At 38.8% G+C, this 23,857-nt stretch overlaps 1 non-coding gene across 1 annotated transcript; it reads right to left on the reverse strand.

Annotated features, from left to right (window-relative positions):
- Positions 1–10,927: 10,927 nt before the first annotated feature.
- Positions 10,928–11,002, reverse strand: Trnas-uga. The gene has a single exon. It is a non-coding gene; the product is annotated as a tRNA-Ser (tRNA).
- Between the last annotated feature and the right edge of the window lie 12,855 nt (positions 11,003–23,857).

Here is a 23,857-nt window from a genome sequence, read left to right on the forward strand (position 1 = left end):
GTGTCACAAATAGCTTATATTCTTCTGTTGTAGGTGCACTTTTTCACAACTGTGATGTAAATGCTTTCTTATTCTTTGTATGGATATCTTTTCATATGTATTCATCTTCTGCAAATTTCAGTTACCCAATCCTTCTTCTAATCAAAATATATCCACACAAGTGAGATGAAAACAAAAATTGTTGACCTTGTGCTGAATCAAAAAGTCTAATTCAGTTAGTTTTAAAACCCACAAATACAGTGGTGAAAAATGTAACACATTCTCTGAGTTTGGGAACTTCCTTCTTTGGTGGATAAAGAGAATGCACTAGAGGGCATGATGACGCAGAAGGGGGGGGGGGGGGGGTAGAGAGAGAAGTTATGTAGAAAGAATAATTCCATGTTGGAAATTAATGGAACCAAATAGAGGACTATGAAAGAAATCAAAAAGAAAGAAGAATTTATGTGAAACGGATGAAAAGAAAAAACAATAGGTGTACAAATGATTTATATAGGGGTATAAGGGAGGATTCACTCAGTTCATATCAGGAAGGTGGATTATAATGTGTAGGCAATCGTGGAAAGTAAAATAGTCATAGAAATAGTGGAGGAATTAAAAACTGGATATTGGAGGCGGTAGTGAATAAGGCGATGAATAATATTTGCTACTATCATCCACAAACTACTGTCATGTCCCACAGCTGGTTGTGCAGCATGTATGCTTATTACCATAAGTTCCTTTAGTAGTAATTCACACATTATTTGTAAACATTTACAAATTATTTTACTTCCATTACGTAATGTATATATCATTTATAACTGATTAAACAATTGTTCAATCACAAAAAATCACTTAATAAACTTTACCCTTATGTTGATCAATATTGCAAATCAATTCGCAAAACTCACTTTGTTTAGTAAAGTCAATATGTTTTAGAAGTCCTTACTTCATTCCTTATCTCAGTCCCCTTTTAGTTACAGCATGTCACTGTTGATTTTACTTTGTATAGCACTGTCCCAATCATTTCGAGTTTTGTATTGCTGAAGGCTTTCATGAATGTCTTTACTTATATAGTATTGTCTGAGTTTAAAAACATGGTATAAAATCTTTACTTTGTTTTCAATAAAATAAAGTTGTGTGTTCATTTTCTCAGTGCACCTGCTCTGTGATTGTCATAACAATGACATAGATACAAAATGTGTTAACAGGCCCCACTTTTAGCTTTTTGATAATTGTTGAGTTTCAAACACCCCTCCTCCTCCTCCTCCTCCTCCCATAAGCCATAAAATTTCACATCAGATGTGTGTTTCACATGCCATATTTCTCGTCAGGTAAATGGTTATCCTCCTTACTCCTGTTTACGTGACACTACTTTCATGCCATTGGTGTCTTGAGATGATTTATAATGACATTTTAGCTTCTCTTTTGTTCTTTCTTTAAAGCTGAAGGTATGTACCTTTCTCATTGAAATACTATATGTCCTAAGATATATGAGGCAACTACGTATTACCTAATGTTTTCAAAATTCTCATCATACTGCATGGCACTACAAGACTGCCTCCTGTGGTCCAGATTTGTTTTGTTATTGCAAATACATTTTCTGCTCACTGAACACTTTGGTAGACCCTTGTAGAGACTGATTTTTGTAATGAACAAAAGCGGCTTTCAAAAGTAGTCAGTCATTTTGGAGCACTGTTTTACTTCTTAATTTGCATGATCATTATGGAACTTTCATATTGAAAAAGCTCAGGCAAATAGTCTGTACTCATCTGTCTCTCTCCTTTGATTTATTGCCCCCACAGCTACAAAATTTGTGTTAACCTTTTCCTTTGTGTCTGATTTACCCTTTTTAATTCCTGTACACTCTTTCCCATCCTTATGCTGTCATTTTATATTCTGACACCCCCGTCCCGTACTTTTGTGATTTTTTTATTTTGTTTTTTATTACTAACATTTTTCTGCAAGCTGCTTGAATTTTATTATTATTACTCCATTATTCACATTCATGTTTTATGCCCGATGTCATGTAAGATCATTGTTAGTGTCTTTCCATTTTACTTCTTAAATTGTATTTCTGACTTACCCAGGCTTGTATTCACAATATCTGGCAACATTTTACATTACTTCTAATTGTTTTTTACCTCAATGATTCCTTCAAAACACACAAGATTTGTATTGTTTTTACTGTTGCTTTTTATCATGACCTTATCAGTGTGTGTTGAATTAACATCTTTTTAACCTATGTTTCTTATTTTGTTCCCCCCCACAGAGCCAAGACAGTTGAGGAAACGAGAAATTCCTATAAACGTGGTCAGAAATTCAGTAACCGTAAGCCATGAAATTGAACAGTTTATGAGACAATTACGATTTATCACTGTTAGTAAGAGCTCTCTGACCACATGCTAGTGGTGTTTTGAAATTGTCATACGGACAATGGCAGTATATGTAGTAAAAGAAAAGAAAATAATGCACTTTATGAACAGAACCTTTGGTAGGATAATAATATAGGATAGTAATATTAATTGAGGTAACAAAATGAAAATTTGCAATGTGATGATCCAGTACTCAATTCACCTGACCTTTTTTTGTTTTGTTTTTCTTTTTCCCTCCTCCTCCTCCTCCTCTTCTTCTTCTTCTTCCTTTAAAAATATTGTGTGTTGGTAGTCATATGTGTGTCTTGCCATGTAGCGCTCTCTCTCTCTCTCTCTCTCTCTCTCTCTCTCTCTCTCTCTCTCTCTCTCTCTCTCTCACACACACACACACACACACACACACGCACGCACGCTTTTTTTCCAAATAATATTAAAACACTAAGCCAGTCACTGCATGCTTCTACAAGTGGTTTTTATAAAATTTTAATCATCACCTCAAAATTTACATAATTAGTTTTTTTGTTTGTTTGCATTACATGTCTGTAGTCCTGGTACACATTGAAATCCCTGCACCACAATATCGTTGAAAGCTACTGGAGGAGCCAAAACAAAATGGTGCAGCCTTTTGATAAAATGGAGTATTGTGCAGTACCTCATTTCTGCTGAAAATGAACTTACATGATACTCCACTTTATCAATGCACTGTGACTCCTTTCTTCCCCCTCCAGTGTCCTTCTGCAGTATTGCAATGCTGAGTGCAATGTGAGTATCAAGACAGCAGATATGTACCTGCAAATTAACAAATCATTATGTAACTTTATTTTTTCAGAGTGACATTTAAAACTATCCCTTGTGTGAGCTTACGTCATTTTAAGAAAAGCTTTGAGTGAGTAAGGGAAGTTATTGAAATTGACAGTTTGTGAAATAGAAAACACTGTTGTGATTAGTGTCATCAATAATATGACTGAAATGAGTGAATGGCACCTTTTCGCTTAGGAGTCCAGATACGTTATTCGGACAATATGAAAAACAAATACAAATTATAATAAAACTCCCAATTTAGGCTGCGTCATTCACCCTGTCGTGTTATTTTTCTTAATTGCTTAGCCTCACCTTTGCAGTAATTGACATTGTCCATGACTTCCTGTAGTATTCCTTTTTCTTTCTTCGTTTTTCCTTAGGAGGAACCCCTCTTTCAGAGAGGCTGAGATTCTCAATATTTTCTTTTCTCCCCCTCCCCCCCCCCCCCCCTTCAGTAAGTCCACAACATTCCACGTATGTGGCATGTACAGCAATTGTATCTGTTGCCGTATGTAGTACATTGCGTGCTAAATTCTTGAGTGTCACTTGTATGCAAGCTCTTGTTAAGACTTGTAGAGTTGATCCTCTTTATGTAGTATGTATTTCAGTGCTGTGTTCAACATCATATATATTAGTATGTATTTGTTCCACATGTATACGTGGTGTTATTATGAAGTTTCTGAAGTGTATTTTGTACCTGAAGATATATTTCCAGGTTTCCAACCACAGTGGCAATTCCATTTCCAGCACGGTATTTTGACAAGTAGCCTGGTTGTCTTTATCAGGTGCTGTGAGTGATTAATCATCATAATGTGCTCACTGCCTGGACTCTAGCCAAACTGACAAAGACTATGGCTCATAGTGCCTGAGGAAGAGAATTAAGTATGTTCTGTAGAAAAATTGTCTAGTCAACCTGGCTGGTCACCCAGAAATATATCTTCATCAGTCATTCTGGGTAAATGTTAGAAATTATATTTTAAGCATTTTATTTTTGATGAGCTGTATATAACTTGCTTATCAGAATTTTCTGTAATGTGCCAAAACTATTTACTGTCAAAAATGAAAGGACAGATACCTACAAGAACAAAGAATGTCAAGTGAGTTGACAGATAATTTTCTTTCCATGTGTGATGCTTGTGTTATAGATCTCATATATTTCATAGTGTCTTCCCAAATTACTAGAATGTCATCACTGAACTACAAACTTTTATTTTCTATTGTGGGAATGCAAGAAGCATGTTGATTGTTTCACACTATAATGTTAAATCAGTTTTAAGGACTCTAAAGAAAAGTTGTTAGTAAGTAATTGTTGTCTGGAGGACAAGTTGGCAACCAAATTTTAATTTGTTTTACATACATAACAGAATCAGCGACTTATATTACTTACAAAGAATACATAAGTAATGAAGATATGAAGTTTGTCGACACCACTGTGTAACTGGTGTAACTCCTGACACCCTCTGAGATCAACAGTCCTTTCATGTGGAAAGTTCATGGAGTGTGTAGCTGGTAAAGTCAGAGAACTTACATGATATTCTAAGAAGGTGGTGCGCAGCAATCAGCAGTTGGGATGCTGTTCATGGGAATATTTATGCAACTGCATGTCTCTCTGCATAAGATGAGTTGCAGCATTGGATGCATTGTATTCTAAGGAGAAGTGTTGGGGGCACCAGTCTTGCTTTTCAAGACAACTGCTGCAACAAGTGAGTACAAACTTCTGAAGAGTAGTGGATGGCATTAGGACATGGGACCAAAATGTACTATCCTTGCTTATATGTGTGCCATGCCTCATATATTATTTTTGTTATGAGTGAAAGGAATTTCCCATGCTGAAACATCTCCTAGCTGAATTATCTTAGAAATTTTATGATTTCAGCTTTTGTAAATGTGAGAAACCTTCAATAATGTTTTATCTCGGATTATACAACGAGTCTAATTGAAAAATTGCCTCAGTTCAGAAACAACTTCAGCTGAATGATGTATGCTCTCAAATGAACTTTGAAGTAGTTGAGGAAAGAATGTGTATGACGGATATCTACAAATTGTAGTAAAAAGCTCAATTATTGAGCACAAAAAATTGTACTGTAGCAAAGTATATCACATTGTTTTTCAGCACTTTCCAAAGTACGAGCTCTTCTGCTTTGTATGTCTTTAGGTTAAAAATGAATGTGAAGTATTAATTTCTTAAATTGTTTTGTATGCTTTTGAATCTTTGATATAGTAACTTGAGAGCTTCACTTCAAGATAGAATGTGCTTCCAAGAGTTCTTTTTCATTTAGAATCTTCGGAGAATCCAAAAATATGAAATGAAATTTGAAATCATTGACTTAATTTTTCCCTCTTGGTTGCATATTATGATATATTTAATGTTTTTTTAAAAAAATAGAAATTTGGTGTTTTACTTTTGTTCAGGAACTCTATCCTTAGCTCGCCCGTACCTTCACTGATCATGGTTGTGGTGTGTTTATAGAAATATATTGTAATATAGATTTGTGTTTCGGAAAATGATGAGATATTTTGAATGTTTGAAGATAAACATTATGGTGCTAGAGGTTGCTGTTTGCAGTTTATATTCTCTAAATTTTTAAAAAAATTTGTACTTGTAAAAAATAACTGTATTATTATGTAAAGTGTGTTTATATGTATATTGTCAAAATATTTTACCTTTATTTTAAAAGGTATATTGTAAATATTAGTAATACATGAAAATGATAATTTTGCATATATTCAGTGTTGTGATTAAGACCACCAAAAGATGTTTTTCCCCTTTGAATGTGAATTACACGCAATACCATAATTTATTCTCTGTTTGTTCTTCTTTTATTAAAATGCTGTTTTTTTCTTTATATGAAAAGTGATTTTATTGGAAATGTATTTTTCTCAGTGCCAACAAGAGAAAACATATTTATGTGGTACATGTACTAACTGTACAGAAAAATTAAAATTCATTACAAGCACATGAACATAAGATTAGAAGTGCATCTGAGAACTCTTTTTCATTATTTTCCCTGTCCTATTGAAAGTACACAAATACATAAAACATACGGTTTCATTGTGTTGTCATAGTGATACCACTCAGTGAGCACCCAAGTACAAATATTTGAGTTTTTCAAAATATGTGCAGTTTGAAAACATAAAGTTTCCAGTGAATTTTAAGTGTTTCAAAATATTGCTAATAGTCTGTCATACTTGTCTCACTCATTATTGCATATGTTTGTACACTCTTCCTTTAGTGGATACTAACAGACAGTAATACTACAAATATGCACCAAACAAGGACTTGAGTATACTGTAGTTTCTTGAAGTGATGAAACATCATCTGAGTAGTGTCAGGTTTACAAATAACAAAATTGTATAAAGAAGACCATATTCGTTGGGTAGTTAAATGTGGATATACACAGATGCAGCATATTGTGCTTAATAATAAGCCTCTCAGGTCGTTCAACAAATTTCGAATAAGTATGCAGCTGGTGAACCCATAATCCTGAGTTCACTACCACAGAAGTTTTACTAGAGAGTGTGAAAAAAAGGAATTTTGTAGCAAGTAGATACAGTGAAAGAAGCCAGCTGTAAATTTGGTAAAGCAGTTATGGATGGGCTATTTACAATTTGTACAGAAACCAGATGGCAGTTTAGTCGAGGGGGATGAAAGGGAAGCAGTTGTTGAGAAGGGAGTGAGACAGTGCTGTAGCCATCTCCAATGTTATTCAATCTGTATATTGAGCAAGCAGTAAAGGAAACAAAAGAAAAATTTGAAGTAGGAATTAAAGTCCAGAGAGAAGAAATAAAAACTTTGATGATTGCAGATGACATTGTTAATTCTGTCAGAGACAGTAAACGACTAGGAAGAGGAGTTGAATGGAATGGAGGGTGTCTTGAAAGGAGATTATAAGATGAACATCAACAAAAGCAAAATGAGGACAATGGAACGTAGTCGAATTAAATCAGGTGATGTTGAGGGAATTAGATTAGGAAATGAGACACTTAAAGTAGTAGATGAGTTTTGCTATTTGGGAAGCAAAATAACTGATGATGGTCGAAGTAGGGAGGATGTAAAATGTAGACTGGGAATGGCAAGAAAAGCTTTTCTGAAGAGGAGAAATTTGTTAACATTGAGTATAGTGTCAGGACGTCCTTTCTGAAAGTATTTGTATAGAGTGTAGTCATGTATGGAAGTGAAACATGGACGATAAACAGTTTAGACAAGAAGAGAATGGAAGCTTTTGAGATGTAGTGCTACAGAAGAATGCTGAAGATGAAATAGGTAGATCAAGTAACTAATCTGGAGGTATTGAATAGAACTGGGATAAAGAGAAATTTGTGGTACAACCTGACTAAAAGAAGGGTTCAGTTAGTAGGACACATTCTGAGGCATCAAGGAATCACCAATTTAGTGTTTTTTTTTTTTTGGGGGGGGGGGGGGGGGGCAAATCATAGAGTGAGACTAAGAGATGAATACAGTTAGCAGATTCAGAGAGATGTAGGTTGCAGTAGTTATTCAGAGATGAAGAGGCTTGCATGGGATAGAGCAGTGTGGACAGCTGCATCAAACCAGTCTTTGGACTGAAGATTACAACAACAACACCACCACCTTGTATATCTAAATCAGTGAGGTATTCCAAAGAACAAACTAATTATGTGGAATGCTCTGCACTTTGAAGATTAAGTGAGGGAAAATACTGTTTACCTCTACGCAAGGCCTTTAGATATTTTTAAAAAAAAATTCTCCTGCACATTTAGAAAGTTGAATCAGCATGTGATTGTCCTTGTGCAATGATGACTGCAAGTGCATATGTGTATTAATATCCTTTTCAGCAAACTTACCACTTTGCCGGAGCGCTGGTAAGAATAATGACTTACCAACCCGTACAGTAAGTTTCCATAAATCGGCAGTATTAACAAAATGTGTTCCTACCATAATCTCCATAACCTGTCCCTTGGTAGAACGTGAAACATGGTTTCATTGTTCCAGCTCACGTCAAACTTCTCCAGTGAACCATACCTTCTGTCAAGTCATTGAAGTGCTATATCTCTACCCGGTAAAAAAAAAAAAGAAAAAAAATCGAATGAACCACAGAAATTGGTCACTCAGCTGGACAGAAATACTGAAGGATTTTGAGAGGAATTTTGATGGAAATATTTGCTTTGTATCACCATCTATGGGCATTATCCAGACAATGCTGGAATCCTTTATTTGAATTATTGCTGTTGCCAGTCGCAAAACAAATTCTTTTATGATTGAAAAAAATAAACACAAAGTGATTTAACTTATGACACCAAACAGGCATGTTGTTTACACAACAACTGTTTCTTCCCCTGTCTGAAATTTGTAATACATTATCAGCTGTTTCAAAATGCAGCATGATGTGCTGTGATACAAATTAAGTGATGAAATTATTGACACTTTGACAAATGTTATGATTTTCTGGCTTACTCGGGGGGACTATTTGATTCTTAGGAAGCAATATAACTGTGAAGTAATGTTGTAAATAGCGTATTAGGGATTATATTCGATAAGCTTGTAATCCTCCCATAGTTTGCATTTTACAGACTGGGAAGCTCGAGCGGCTCATTAATTTTTAGTATTTAGTATTAATTTTCACCATTCTGGCCAGAGCTGGTGGTCATGTTTGCATGAGATGTGTTTGCTTGTGTGTACGAATGGTGTGTATTTCAATGTTTCTCTTTTGCTGGTGAAAACTATGGCTGAAAGCTTTGTGTAAGTGCCTATTAAATGTGCCCGTCTGCAACTTAACATGTCATCTTTATGATAAGTAACAATTTATTGTTTCCTACATTGTTGATCTTCCTACCTGGAGTTTCAGTCGTTTAACTTCCTGTATAGAGTTATAAGATGGTAATATAATATTAATGACCAGGCATAGCAAGGACTTTGATACTAATTGTTCAGTCTGTTGATAAGTGTTTATATTTTTAAAGTTTCCTTTCTTGACAAATGATATGAGGGTGATTTGATGAGACAGTTACCAAAGCAAGAAAAAATGTTTGTTTCATAAACAACTCACATTACTTCTCGACATAGTCTCCTTTGAGAGATATACACTTGGTCCAGTGATCCTCCAGCTTTTTCATCCCATCAGAAAAATAGTTTCTATCAAACTCTGCACAATATGTGTTGGCTGCAACTATCACTTTCTCATTTTATGAATTTTTTTTCCTAAAAAGCCAGAGTTCCAAGTTAGGGAATGGGAAGACGTCACTTGGGGCCAAGTCTGGTGAATAGGGTGGATGAGGAACAATTGAAAGACCAGCTGATACACTTTTGCCATTATTATCGCCAATTTGTGGGATGTTGCATTGTCCTGGTGAAAGAGCACTTTTTTGAATTTCAGCCTTGGTCTTTTTTCAGCCAAGGAAAGTTTTAAATGATCCAACAGTGAATCATGATAGGGTCCAGTTATGGTTCTGCCTTTTTCCAAGTAATTTATCAGGATTATTCCTGATCTGGCACAGGTAAGGCTTCTACTAACTGTAAATTTTTTTGATAAGTGTTTGTATTTTTAAAGTTCCCTTTCGTGACAAGTTACATGAGAGTTTTTTGATAAGACTGGTAAAAAAAACAAGAAAAAATGTTTGTTTCACAAAAACAGTTCGTGCACTTTTGCCATTGTTATTGCTGATGTGTGGGATGATGCACTATCCTGGTTAAAGAGCACTTTTTTTTGCATGCCAATCTTTGTCTTTTTTCAGCCCGTGCAAGTTTCAAAGAATCCATCAGTGAAGCATAATAAGGTCCAGTTATGGTTCTGCCTATTTCTAAGTGTACATCCTTGTATCCAACCATGTTTAAATTCATTACTACAAAGGTAAATGGTCTTCAGTGATGGTACAGGCTCCACATGAACTTCATCCAGTTCTGTTTTTATTTGTGCAGTAGTCCAGCTGTTCAAATGAAAATATTAAATAACAGCACAAAATTGAGTTTTTGCCATTTTCAATTGTAGTCGACACACTGGCCAGTTCAGACAGCTGTCAGCAATGGAATGTACACTGTACAGTGTTTAAATTCTTTATATGATTCTTGGAATAATGAAGCTTACCTACCGTGAAAGCGCAACAAAAATGTCCAATTTTTTTGTGCAACTTTACTAGACTCATGAAACAATGCTCATATTTATACTATTAAGCCTCAGAAATAAATTTTGTGTCTCATTTTTTAAAAACAATCCCAATTATATCCCATTGATTTTCTTTTTAGAGTGACCATTTTATTTTATTATTTTTTTTCTTTATGGCCATTTTTGCTGCAGTTAGTTTGTACCAGGATTTATTAAGTCCTTCATACAAATGAAAGATAGCCCTACTTTCACCCGCACTTCCATTTGTGTAACCATAGCTCTCAGCTGCAGTGAGACGTGAGCTAGCTGCAGAAAATACAGAATGTAGGTTTCAAAATTTTGCCAGAGAAATATGTACATTTTCTTTTTAATTGTATTGACTGACTTTACAGAAGTGTGAATCATACAAATTGTATAGGGTTCTAAAAGTCAATTTTAAAGATACAAGTGTCATAGAAAAGTTCTTGCAGAATATAAATGCTTTTGGATTAAAGGAGGCCATTCATTGAAAAGGAGAAGGGTTGAGATAGGAAGCTTTTTTCTTCCATGTGTGCCTATTGACAACTCAGCGCTTCTGCTTTTCAGTGAATGATCTCCTTTAATCAAAAAAATATTTTAAATATGTTTCCAGAATGAGATTTTCACTCTGCAACGGAGTGTGCGCTGATATGAAACTTCCTGGCAGATTAAAACTGTGTGCCCGACCGAGACTCGAACTCGGGACCTTTGCCTTTCACGGGCAAGTGCTCTACCAACTGAGCTACCGAAGCACGACTCACGCCCGGTACTCACAGCTTTACTTCTGCCAGTATCTCGTCTCCTACCTTCCAAACTTTACAGAAGCTCTCCTGCGAACCTTGCAGAACTAGCACTCCTGAAAGAAAGGATATTGCGGAGACATGGCTTAGCCACAGCCTGGGGGACGTTTCCAGAATGAGATTTTCACTCTGCAGCGGAGTGTGCGCTGGTATGAAACTTCCTGGCAGATTAAAACTGTGTGCCCGACCGAGACTCGAACTCGGGACCTTGGAAGGTAGGAGACGAGATACTGGCAGAAGTAAAGCTGTGAGTACCGGGCGTGAGTCGTGCTTCGGTAGCTATAGAGTGTAGACACACACACACACACACACACACACACACACACACACACACACACACACACCCTGTGTGGCTCCATTATGTCATGACAGCTCACTGCCTGTGCTAATTAGTCTTTCAATTGTTTACATTTCACCAGGACTTGAAATTAACATTCAGATAGATGAGTTCCAATGCTATATGAAATTTGTTCAGACACCAGATGAGCAGTCATGGATCAGTACAGCACCCCATTACTTTTAGTTTCCCATGAAGTTCATGTCACAGCATGTTATTGCTGTCTTTAACTGCTACCTGTAACCAGGGATGTGTGTTTAAATTTGATTGCTCTTGTGCCTATCTCTGTCCACAGGCAGACACAAATATTTTAACAATTGCTTTACTTACCAGCGACATAATGCAAGATTCATTGTATACACAGCACCATGAAATGTGATGTAACAGTTAAATGTCTTAACCAGTCTGAAAGTACATAACCACAAAGATTTTTTAAGTTACTAAATTTAATTTAAAATTTTAGAAACTAACAGGTCTCTTCCTTTTAAATATGCCAGTAAAATATTATTTTACACTATTTAACCTAAGTAATGTGCATTTGTCCCAGTATATGCATTTGCAGTGACTTTACAAGATAACTATAAACATGTGTGATTTAAAACTTTCCTCGCATACATATTGTGCTACAATATTTTGGTGCAGTGTCTTCTGGCCATCTTCAGGTGATACTGGCGAAAATGCACTGAGCACTGGTACGTAAAGCCCCGCCGGCACATGTGTGGTATATTCACTTGGCTTTGCATATGTGCTACTTGAGTGCATTCGATTCTGCTACGCCGTGAGCCTTCCGGGGTGAAAACTCACCGCATCGATATCAGTTCAATTGTCTTCCCGCGGTTCCATCACAGAACAATGCCGGCTATGGAGGTCACGGAGTTTTTCAACGATTGGATTCCATGCCAAATTCAAATGAAATCCGCCATCTTGATTACTAAGAGACTCACTGTCAGACAGTCGTATTTCCACGGATTCATTAATAACAGAACTCCAAAAATTAGACGTATGGGCCACGAGTTTGGTCTCACCGTAATTCATAATGACCTGTGGAAATACAGTGTTCGGCAATGGCAGGCATACAAGAGTGAAGTAGGCGAGTATGCCGCTGATGTTCTACAATGTGATCCTGCACAGTATGCGTCGTTTGCCCTGTATAAGATTTGCTGCATTCACACAGAATCCTGTACACACCTGCCTTGCGCAGCTCTAGGTCGTCTTTGACAGATCCAAACAGTGATGAAATTTTTGCAGGAGGGCGAAAGATTGCTTTCACTTTATATTTTCTTAGTATTCTGTCTATCTGTGGAAATACGACTGCCTGACAGTGAGTCTCTTATAAATCGGGATGGCAGATTTCAATTGAATTTGGCATAGAATCCAATCGTTAAAAAACTTTGTGACCTCCATAGCCGATGTAGTTCTCTGATGGAACTGCGGGAAGACAATCGAATTGATATCGATGCAGTGAGTTTTCACCAAGGAGGACGCGCGGCGCATCAGAATCAAACATGCTCAAGTAGCACATGTGCAACATGAAGTGGATCCACCATGCATGTGCCGGCAGGGCCTGAAATACCAGAGCTCAGTGCATTTTCGAGTGTCACCTGAAGATGGCCAAAAGACACTGCGCCGAAGTATTGTCGCAGGAAGTTACAGACATCCGGCGGTTTGCCCGAAATTTTGTGGAACAACTATAAAACTGTCTGAGTACACAGTAACAGCTGAGTATTGAACAGTTAAGCAATTTTCTTATTTGTTGTGACTTCCTAGGTACCTTTCACGCTATTCAATATTGTACCAAACTGCAAGAATCATTCAGAATACACTACTCTTACAATGGTACAGGAAGACTGTGTTGTTTACCATGGAACATAACATGATAGCTAACAGAGAAAGAACACAATGAGGCCCTCATTCTGTCCCTCTGTGCACTATTACCTATATACTGAAGATAAAAGATTTGTATTATGTCAGAATGAGTTTGCTGCACGTGGTAAACCATAGTTGGTTAGGCCAATAGAAGAGATCAGGTCGCAGAAAGCAATGACCCTCAGTCTGGTAAAGTATACTCATATCAATGTATCTGTTGCTTATTCACATGAACCAAATTATAGTAATAATAATTCTATATTATGATAGAAATAATTATCATCTATAGATATTGTATTGTCTTATAGTATTTATGTACTTTTATTTATATTTAACAGAATATGTAAGATGCAGTAACTCAGAATGTACTCTTGTGGGTTACCAATTTCTTCTGCTGACCTCTTAAGTTATGAACCATGATGTGTATTGTTTGTCACATCTATTTGTGTCAGATAAAAGTGTGTAAGAGTTACTATGGTAGTGTGTGTGTGGGGGGGGAGAGGGGGGGGGGGGGTCATGCATGCTACACAATACTATCTGGCATCTGGATATGGATTCCGCACTAACTCATAGCTTCAGTGCATCAGTAAATGTATCTTACTTTTATGAACTCTAAAAGAGACTGTCAGGTGCTACAAACTTGTGCATATAAATATCTCCCCCAGAAGGTTCACCAGTTTGTACTGCCTGTTGTGTATCATGTATCTGAATAGATTACTTTGCTTGGCTGTATTAATTAATCTATTCACATATCATTTTATTTATTCTCCACATGAGGGACAACCCTGTGAGAAATGGAGTTGCTGGTGGTGGTGGTTGTAGTTGCAGTAGTAGTAGTAGTAGTAGTACATTACTATTTTGATCATTAAAGATGCAATAAATGGCATATGTTGTTAATCAAAAGCACTTACTATATTTTAGTCCAACCTAACAAAGGCTGCAAAAAATAAAAGAGAAAGACAAGCAAAGGCTCTGTGCTTTCAGCAGGCGTTCGTCTACTGATGCTGTTTATTTACTGGGTTCATCTACTACTACATGCCTTAATGATTATATGAGTATATTGGTTGATGATTTATAACATTTTGGGTGTTACAATGGCAGGGTCTTCATACATTGTTTCCTTTAGTGCTAATAAAGAATCATAAGCCTAGGTTCCCAATATTCCAGTAATGTAGTGGATACAAAGCGGTTTTAATTTGGTTTTGAATTTATGCGGATTATTTATTTTTTTGTTGCATAACTAAGAACAATTTGTTAACAAGGTGTGCATATTGATGAAGAACAAATTTTTGTACTCTGTACAGGGGTATGAAATTACATGCAGATTATTTGTATATATTGTACTGGTCTCATTTTGATCAGTTTTTCAGAATCTGTAGTTTATTATGCCAGTGAATGACAGTAAGGCGTAAATGTACTGAAAGTGTGTGAAACATGTGGTACCATTTTTGCCTGTAAATTGAAATAGTGAGAGATACTTCTCAGTTCAAAGCAGGCCTTATTGAGCATCTTTCATCAGCTGACCAATGTATCCATCTGGACACCGAACACGACCACTAGGGTCGCAGATTCGAATCCTGCCTCGGGCATTGATGTGTGCGATGTCCTTAGTTTAGTTAGGTTTAGGTAGTTCTAAGTTCTAGAAGACTGATGACCTCAGAAGTTAAGTCCCATAGTGCTCAGAGCCATTTGAACCATTTTGGACACTGATGAATTTTACGCATGATGTATTATCTGGTAGTATCCAACAATAAATACTCCTGAAACCTGAAAATTATAGTTATTCCGTTGAAACTGCATAAGATAGATTTTTGTAAGATTTAGAATAGTTTGCTGTGAACCTGAGTCCATTCAGCAGTTTTCTTAGCTGCATCGGTGTAGTAAATAATTTAGGAGTGAAGGTAACAACTTACAGAGCATGAGGCCTTAAAGTTGTCGACAGGCACATAAATGAGACTGAAAACTTCACAAGGTTTCAGATGACTCCTTTTTTGAGCTAGGTAGCACATGCATGTATGCCGACACATACACCACACATCTGTACATTGTGTTGGCTGAATGCACAATGCTGGGACTATAGTTCTGCAGGCTGATTAAGGTGAGTGGTTGTGTTGGGTGGTATGGCTGAAGGGAGAAGTGAGGTGGAAGGGAAGGGTGGCTTGTGGCCTGGAGAGAGGTAGCAGACGCATGGAATAAAAATGCAACACATGGCACCAGAAAGTTTATGCAGTGCACAGTGGTATGGAGGAGTGGATTTGGAGGGAGTAACAGACAGAGGAAGGGGTGGATGTGGTTGCAGGGCCAGGGGCAAGATGGAATCAAGTGTGGGTAGGGTGTTAATGGAGACTGAGGCCATGAGGGATGCGCTGCATGGACAACTCACATTTATTTATTTCAGAAAAACTGGTGTGTGTGTGTGTGGGGGGGGGGGGGGGGGGGGAGGATCAAGAGAAGACAGGTTGTGAAGCAGCCACTGAAATCGAGCATGTTGTGCTCAGTAGCATGTTTTGCCACTGGATGGTCAGCTTTGCTCTTCGCCATAGTTTGACCAGTCAGTCAGTGGAAAGCTTGTTCCTGATCGTGTCCACATAAAATGCAACGGAGAAATTGCAGCAGACCTAGTATGTGAAATATATGCTTTCACAGATGGCCATGCCTCTGGTGGGATAGGATAAGCTTGTGATGAGATATGTAGGATATGGTGGGTGAGTGAATCATACAGATCTTGCATTTGGGTCTTATGCAGGGATATGACTCGTGTGACAAGGAGATGAGGTTGGGTGTAGCATTGGATTGGAGAAGGTTGGGAAAGATTGTAGGTATGATGTTGCTAACTTCTGGTCACAGTGCTTGACAGCTGAAGCCCTAACAAAGGATATGGTCCAGTTCTTCCAGTCCAAGATAAAATTGGCTAATGGTGGTGGAGGCAGGATTAGGACTATTTGAGAAAATGGTGCAGGAAATTTTTCTTTGGACTAGGTTTGGAGGATCATGCTTGTCTATGAAAGCCTTGGTGAAATCCTCAGCATACTGGGCAAGGGAATTTTCATCACTGAAGAAGTGCCATCCATGGATGGCCAGACTAGAGGTGAGTGATTTTTTTTTTTTTTTTTTTTTTTTTTTTTTTTTTTTTTTTTGTAATGGAAGGGATGGCAAGCCTTCAGAATCCAGATACTATTGGTGTTTAGTGGGCTTGATACAGACAGAAATATGAATGGGGCTATTAGAACAGTGAAAGTCAGTGTCCAGGGGGATGGCACATTGGGCTGAGGAGGTCCAGGTGAAATGACTGGGAGAGAAGGAATTTTTGGCTGTGGAGGATTGAGGAGAGTGCATCTTGATCCTAGACTGGACCGGTGTTCTGGAATAGGTAGTGTAGTACCACTAACAGGGCATCATCGAAGAGGTGAGGCTGACCAACTGTCTCATATTAGCAGCAGCAGAGCATCCCATCCCATATAAGACATCAGCCAATTATAAACTGAATGAGTCCATGCTTTGTGAATAGATGAGGTTCTGTTTGTGCTGGTACAAGGGAAAATTCACACATTGCCATGATGAAACAGGTTTTCATAGCAAGTTTGTGCTATTGGGGAACCATGTGCCAAGAAGTGCAAAGTGTGATACCATTCTTTTACATTGCCAAAAATGGCCAAGCTGTTAAAAGTATTTGAACCTACGTGACCTTGTGGTGTGAAATTCTGATTGTTGTGTATTAGATGAAAGATCGTTTACATATATGAGGCACAATAGTGGACCTAAGATTGAGTCTTGGGAAACCCCATATGTGATTTATCCACAGTCAGAATTATGTCCCAGCTATATTGGTTGAATCACTAAGTACAACTTTCTGCATTCTCTGGTTAGATATGACATTATCCATTGGTTGACTACACAGTCAGTGCCCCATAGAACTTCAATTTATGTAGGAGAATACTGTGATTCACACATTCAAGTACCTTAGGTCACACAAAATACCAACTGGCATTATTTTATTATTTAATGCCTGAAAAATCTGGTGAGTGAATATGTAAATGGCATTCTCAGTAGAGCAACTCTTCTGAAATCCAAACTGTGATTTGCTGAGGATATTGTGATTGCTAAGATGAAACACTATTTTAGAATACATCACTTTCTCAAAAATTTTGGTAAATGATGTGAAATAGGTTGGTAGTTATTGACATATCTTGTATCACCTTTATTATGGAGGGATTTGACAATTGCATATTTCAATCTCTCTGGGAAAATATCTTGAGTTAGTGATGCATTACATATTTCAGATACGACTGGGCTTATTATGTGGGAACAAATATTTAGTACTCTATTGGGAACACCACCAAAACCAGATGAGCTTTTATTTTTGAGAGAATGTACAATTTTATGAATTTCAGAAGGAGAAGCTGATGATAGACAAACATGATTTGATTTTATGAGAGCTACTTTTTCAACATGCTGCTGTGATTTTTCTCTTGAAATGTTTGTCCCTGTGAGTTTCTGTTGCTACCTTGACTCAGCATTTATAGTTCTTCCATTCAGTCCAGTAGTGACATTATCCTGTTCTGTGGCTGGTTGTCCTATCACTCATTTCACTACATTCTGTATAGCCTTAAGTCTGTTGTTGGAATTACTTATTTCTGACATCATCACGTTCCATGATTTTAATGACCTTTCTTAATAATTTTGACGAACTTCTGCAGTGTGTTATTATTGCAGGACCTCTACTTGGCCTTGTCAACAAAAAAATTTCCCTTCTCCTGTCGCAGGATACTTCAGTCCCTCTAGTGGTCCGTGGTTGTTTACATGGCTGTTTCATGTCCTCTTTGAATGTTGGATGCAGAAAGCTATTTCCATATAATGATATGAATGTATTGTGGATAGATTGAATTTTATGTTCGCATTTTAAATTTCATCCCAAGTCCTCTATTGTATAAGATCTTAAAAACATTTTTCCTGGTGTCATTAATTGTTCTAACTGATTTCCACTGAGGAGTATCCATACTATGATATAAGGCAGTATGTTATTTGTCCTAGCTGTGCATCACGATCAGAGAGAGCATTTGCTACTAGGTAAACAGTTATTTTCTTGCATTGAGCTTCATCATCCTATTGTCTTTATCCATCTGTGCTGGAAAGTTAATTACTGAAATCAAAATTATAGAATCCAAATAAGGTTTCCAAATCATTTTTCTTATCATAATAATTTAGAAAATCTACACTGAAGTCACCACGGACAATTAACTGGTTGCTATGGTCTGACGGATAGCATAGTAAGGAATCCATATTCCTCATAAACAATTCAAAATTTGCTAGTGGGGATCTGTATACAGTTACAATTAAAAATGAACTATTTTTCTGTATTAATTCACAAGCACGGACTTCTACATACTGATCACTATAATATCTAATTATCTCATAGTTTTTGAACATGTCCTCCATCTTAATGTAGGTAACAAGTCCTCCGTTTCCCATACTAGTTCTGCGTGAGTAAGCTGCTAGAGTGTAATCTTTTATGTGTAATTTATCTAACCTTGTAGTTATCTGGTGCTCTGATAGGCACAGGATGTCTGTCTTTCGAGAACTTTCTAATTTTCCAAACAAACAAGTAGCTCTTTTACCTTATTACTCACTCTTCCAATATTTTGATGAAATAAGCTAACCTTACTTTTCTACACATTCTGAAGCATTTTGTGAAGCTTTTCTGATATTTTGACATTTTGCAAAACAGCGCACCTGAACCCTGATTCTAACATAAAAAAGGTGTGTCTCTGATATCAGTAACCCCTGGGATCTTTCATTGTGTGATGGTAACCTCCGGATATTACCTGCAAGAAGCACAGCCAACCTATCTTTCCCTCTCCTATTCAGATGAGGCTGTGTCTGTTATATCCCCATTCCTTAATTGTAGCAACAGGCACTGCACTCATATGACACTTCATTTCAGTCAGCAGCAGGCTGCTCAACTCAGTGTAGACATGGCTCACAGCAGTGTTAAACCCAGGGCTGGTCAGACACTGCAGGACCTCCGCAACACACAAAAATTAATGGGTCCAGAAAAGCACCCTGCGGCCACCCAGAGAGATTCAGATTTGTTACTTGGTTGCTTTACTATGGAAGGGAACTTTCTATTTCTTCTTTTACAATACAAAAAGAGCTTCCCACTAGGGCCACAATGCTACAAATTGTAAGCTCTCCCTTCTCAAACAATGGAAATTCCAGGATGGAATAACAACAGCATAATGAAAAGGATACAGCAATGGAAAATCCAGGATGGAACGTAACAATATTATGAAAAGGATAGTCACTACTCACTATACAGTAGAGATACTGAGTCGGAGATAGGCACAACAAAAATTTCAATGACTGCTTCACAGCCTGTGCCATCTGGATCTTTCTCACCAACACCACCTTTTCGGAATTGCACATATGGGAACTCTCCCTGCAGTATACCCTATGTTCCCATAATCCTCCAGGCGTCGACCTTCATTAGTCTTTGTCCATACCCTGTAGCCCCTTCCCCGTTCCCATTCCAGCACTACACAGTCCTCACTCCACCAATCCACCCACAATCTTTTTAGCTCTCTTCTTTTCTGCTAATCCCCCAACCCCCCCCCCCTCCCTACCTATCCCTCTCCCCACCCCAAGCATCCTCCTTACCCCCACCACCCAGTTGCGTCTCTCATCATGCACAGCTGCTCACAGTGTAGCCTCAGCAACCAGAGATTGCGGTCTTGTGTGTGTGAGAGTTGCATGTGCGTGAATGTGTATGTCTATGTTGTATCTCTGACAAAGGCCAGGTTGACCAGCATTTTCTGACAGTCTTTCCATCATGCCTATCTGTGACTCAGCATCTCTGCTATATGGTGAGTAGCAACTATCCTTTTCAAAATAATGAAAAGGATAGATTGCTGCTCACCATACAGGGGAGAAACAGAGTTGCAGGCAGTCCAAACTGAAAGATTACTATACATTTAAGCTTTTGGGCAAATGACCTTCTTCCAAAGTAGAAAACACTCACACAAGCACAACTTACACACACATGACCACTGTCTCTGGCTGCTGTGGCTGTCCTCACTAGCCAGAGACATTGCTCATGTGTGTGTGAGTTGTGCATGTGTGAATGTATGTGCGTTTTCTACGTTTTCTATTTTGGAAGATGGCCTTTTGGCCAAAAGCTTAAATGCATAGTAGCTTGTCATTGTCTGTGACTTTATGTGTATCATCTACATGGTAAGTTCTCTCTTATGAAATTCATAAGTATTATGGTTTATTTAGTTATTTGGTGATTGGACTTTTAAGAGAAATGACTTATAAGTGACCAGAACCAACACAGAAATAAACCATTTACCTATTAATAGTGTCCTTCCAGAGGTCCTGCCGAGTTTTTGTTTCCATTTTATGCACAATATTTTGACAACCAACCCAGCTGTCTTCTTCATGTGCTGTGAGTTTAGCTGTAATGTGTACTTGTTGCCTGGATACCAAACAGACTGTGAACTATTGTTGGTGTCACTCTGTTATTTATAGCCAAAGTTGATTCCTGACACCCATTACATCCTTTGATGCTCTTTTACTTTACAGAGTCCACACTGATATCTGGTGGAACACAAATTCCCTCAGCACTTTCCAACTCTGGTGGATGTAATGGCCGATGAGATTTTAATAAATTGGACCAAACCCCAAGCATTAGTTAAACTGAAGCTGCTGTCATTCTTTATTAGGTTTTCTGACATTTATTTCGATAGATGTCTTAATTATTCTGTCCCATAAACATGGCATTTCCATCACAACACTGGTCTCTTCATATTTCATTTCATGATAATATTCAAGGCAGTGCTCAGTGCCAGCTGATTTTCTTGGTTGCTTTAGTTGAATTTGGTGCTGATCTTCCTTGCATCTCTCCTTGACTGCTCTCATAGTTTGCCCCCATATAACAACCAGAACACCCTGAAGCACTCTATGCTTGCCTGAAAGATCAAACTGACCTATTGTTTCTGACATATCTGTAATTAACGGCCACTGACTTGGTAATTACACATAACCATGGTGTATTTAAACTTAGTTTATTGGTTCCAAACAATGCCTTCTACACCTGCATTTCTATAATCTGCACTGATAATTTGTCATTCTGGAGAAGTCACCATTTAATTTGATTTGATTCTCCATCAATACTAATGTCAATCATTTTATACAGTCTCCTAAATGTTGTTAATTTGCACTATTATGAGTCAGTAACTTTAGTTTTACTCACACTGCAAAGGCAAGAGTCATTCCTTCTGCTTAACGTTAAATGATTGTGGAACTCTGGCTCATAGTGGTAGCAAATGATGTACGACATGGTGGTACAGAGCACACAACACACTTTATTTAATAGAAACTCAATATGTACAAGGGTACACAACATAACACACTTGACTCACAGAGTGAACAGCCCTGCTACTAGCAACTGGCCGAGATAAGACCGTGAGTCATCTTCTCTTGACAGTGATGCAAACACTCCCACAGGGCCCCTCCCACTGTTCCGAGAACATGGTGTGGAGGTGATGACCGGGGAGGGTGGAAAAGCTGGAAAGGGTGGTCTGGTGCAGAGTGTAGATAAGATACGCACGGAAACAGGCGGTTGTGTGGATAGCGCGGCACACATGGGCGAACGTGGGAGTGGAAAAGATGTACCCTGGTATGAGTGTGTTGGATGGGTCCATGAGAAGCTCTCTGTCTGGAAGGGTCAGGCAAGGAGTGGAGATAGCCGAGGGGCCGTCATTGGTGAAATATGCCTTCAGAGTTGCAGGGCCACATTTTCAGGTAAGATAAGAACCTCTCGGAAATGGTGAACAGGGGACTCCAGTAAGATCGTACAGTCTCATGGCCCCTGTAACTAACAGCTCCTCGTCTGCAACCGACAGGCAAAGATTCTCTGGGTGGAAGCAGTAGATGTTGAGTAGTGTCTGGAAGGGAGGGGACAAAGTCACAGGGGAAGGAGGATCAGGAGTAGGGGTGGGGGGTGGAGGAGTAGCCACTGTGATGGGAGAGTCCATATCAGGAGGCTCGTTGATGAGATACCAGGCAAGTTTCAGTCAGTTGATAGAGACTGACCAGCTTGCCATTAAGCAGAATGTAATAGGTGTTGGGCATGTTGGAGAACTATGCGGCCCGAAGAATGAGGGCTAGAATACAGCGCAGACAGTACCATCACGCAGCATGACATGGTCACATGTGTCTAGGTCTTTGGAGACGAAAATTTTAGGAGGGGTATGGGTGGAGAGGGGGGGCTGGGGGGGGGGGGGCTGTATGGAATATGAGGGTTGGAAATGTGACACCAAATGCTGTCAATCAAGGTGGGGAGTGAGGTTGGTGCAGAGGGCAGTCAGATGGGACAAAATCACCAGGCAGGGAGAGTATCTTACCACATAAAATCTCGATTAGTGAGGCACTGAGGTCTTGAAACTTCCTGGCAGATTGAAACTGTGTGCCGGACCGAGACTCAAACTCGGGACCTTTGCCTTTCGTGAGCAAGTGCTCTACCATCTGAGCTACCCAAGTACAACTCACAACCCGTCCCCACAGCTTTAATTCCACCAGTACCTCATCCCCTACCTTCCAAACTTCACAGAAACTCTCCTACATACCTTGCAGAAGTAGCACTACTGGAAGAAATGATATTGAGGAGACATGGCTTAGCCACTGCCTGGGGGATGTTTCCAGAATGAAATTTTCACTCTTGAGCAGAGTGCGCACTGATATGAAACTATCTGGCAGATTAAAACTGTGTACCGGACCAATACTCAAACTCGGGACCCGAACCGGAGATAAATTTTGGCTCAGTGATGAGGGTGAATGAGGTAATGTTTAAGAGGTTCTGGAGCTGAGAGTTGTCATTCTGAGTGTGCGCAAACTTGTCAAAGTCAGTCATGGCCGAGATGACACCAATGTGTGACAGGAAGTCAAGGACTACATTGTTAACACCTTTCAGTTGATGGATGTCCATAGTGAATTGCACGATGTATTGAAGGAGATGGTAATAACTGAGGCACTCATCCTCGGGTGGGCTACGGATGACATCAGCTGGGACTGATGGTCCGTGTAAATCACAAGGGGGCACCCTTCAATACCATTTCGCCTCATAAATGGCCAGTAGCTTCCAGACATCAGCTGACCAAGTGTGCTGCGCCTTGGTCAGCTTACAGGAGAAGAAGCATGTTGATTGGAGCCATTGACCTCTTGCTAAAGGGTGGCTCCATCCGCTACATCGCTAGTGTCAGCAGTGGTGGACAGTGGAGCTTCTGAAAGTGGATGAGCTAAGATGGCTGCCTTACCCAGATTGCCCTAGATAGCTTGGAAAGCCCGCTGCACGCTGTGGCACAAGTGGGCTTCCTGTAAACTGTTGTATTTTTGCCTTCGGGATCCTATGTTAGGAGTCTGTGAAGGACAGCAACATGGGCGAGTGATGGCTATAGAAACTGACCATCCCAAGGAATCAGTGCAGTTTGTGGCAGTCACATGGTGGCAATAGGTTATGAATCAGCTCGATGTGTTCTCGAGTTGGGTGGATGCCAGAAGTGTTAATGATGTAGCCCAGGGGTCTCCAAACTACGGCCTGCGGGCTGAAAC

This window comes from Schistocerca piceifrons, chromosome 3 (assembly GCF_021461385.2).
Source record: "Schistocerca piceifrons isolate TAMUIC-IGC-003096 chromosome 3, iqSchPice1.1, whole genome shotgun sequence".
Lineage (NCBI taxonomy): Eukaryota > Metazoa > Arthropoda > Insecta > Orthoptera > Acrididae > Schistocerca > Schistocerca piceifrons.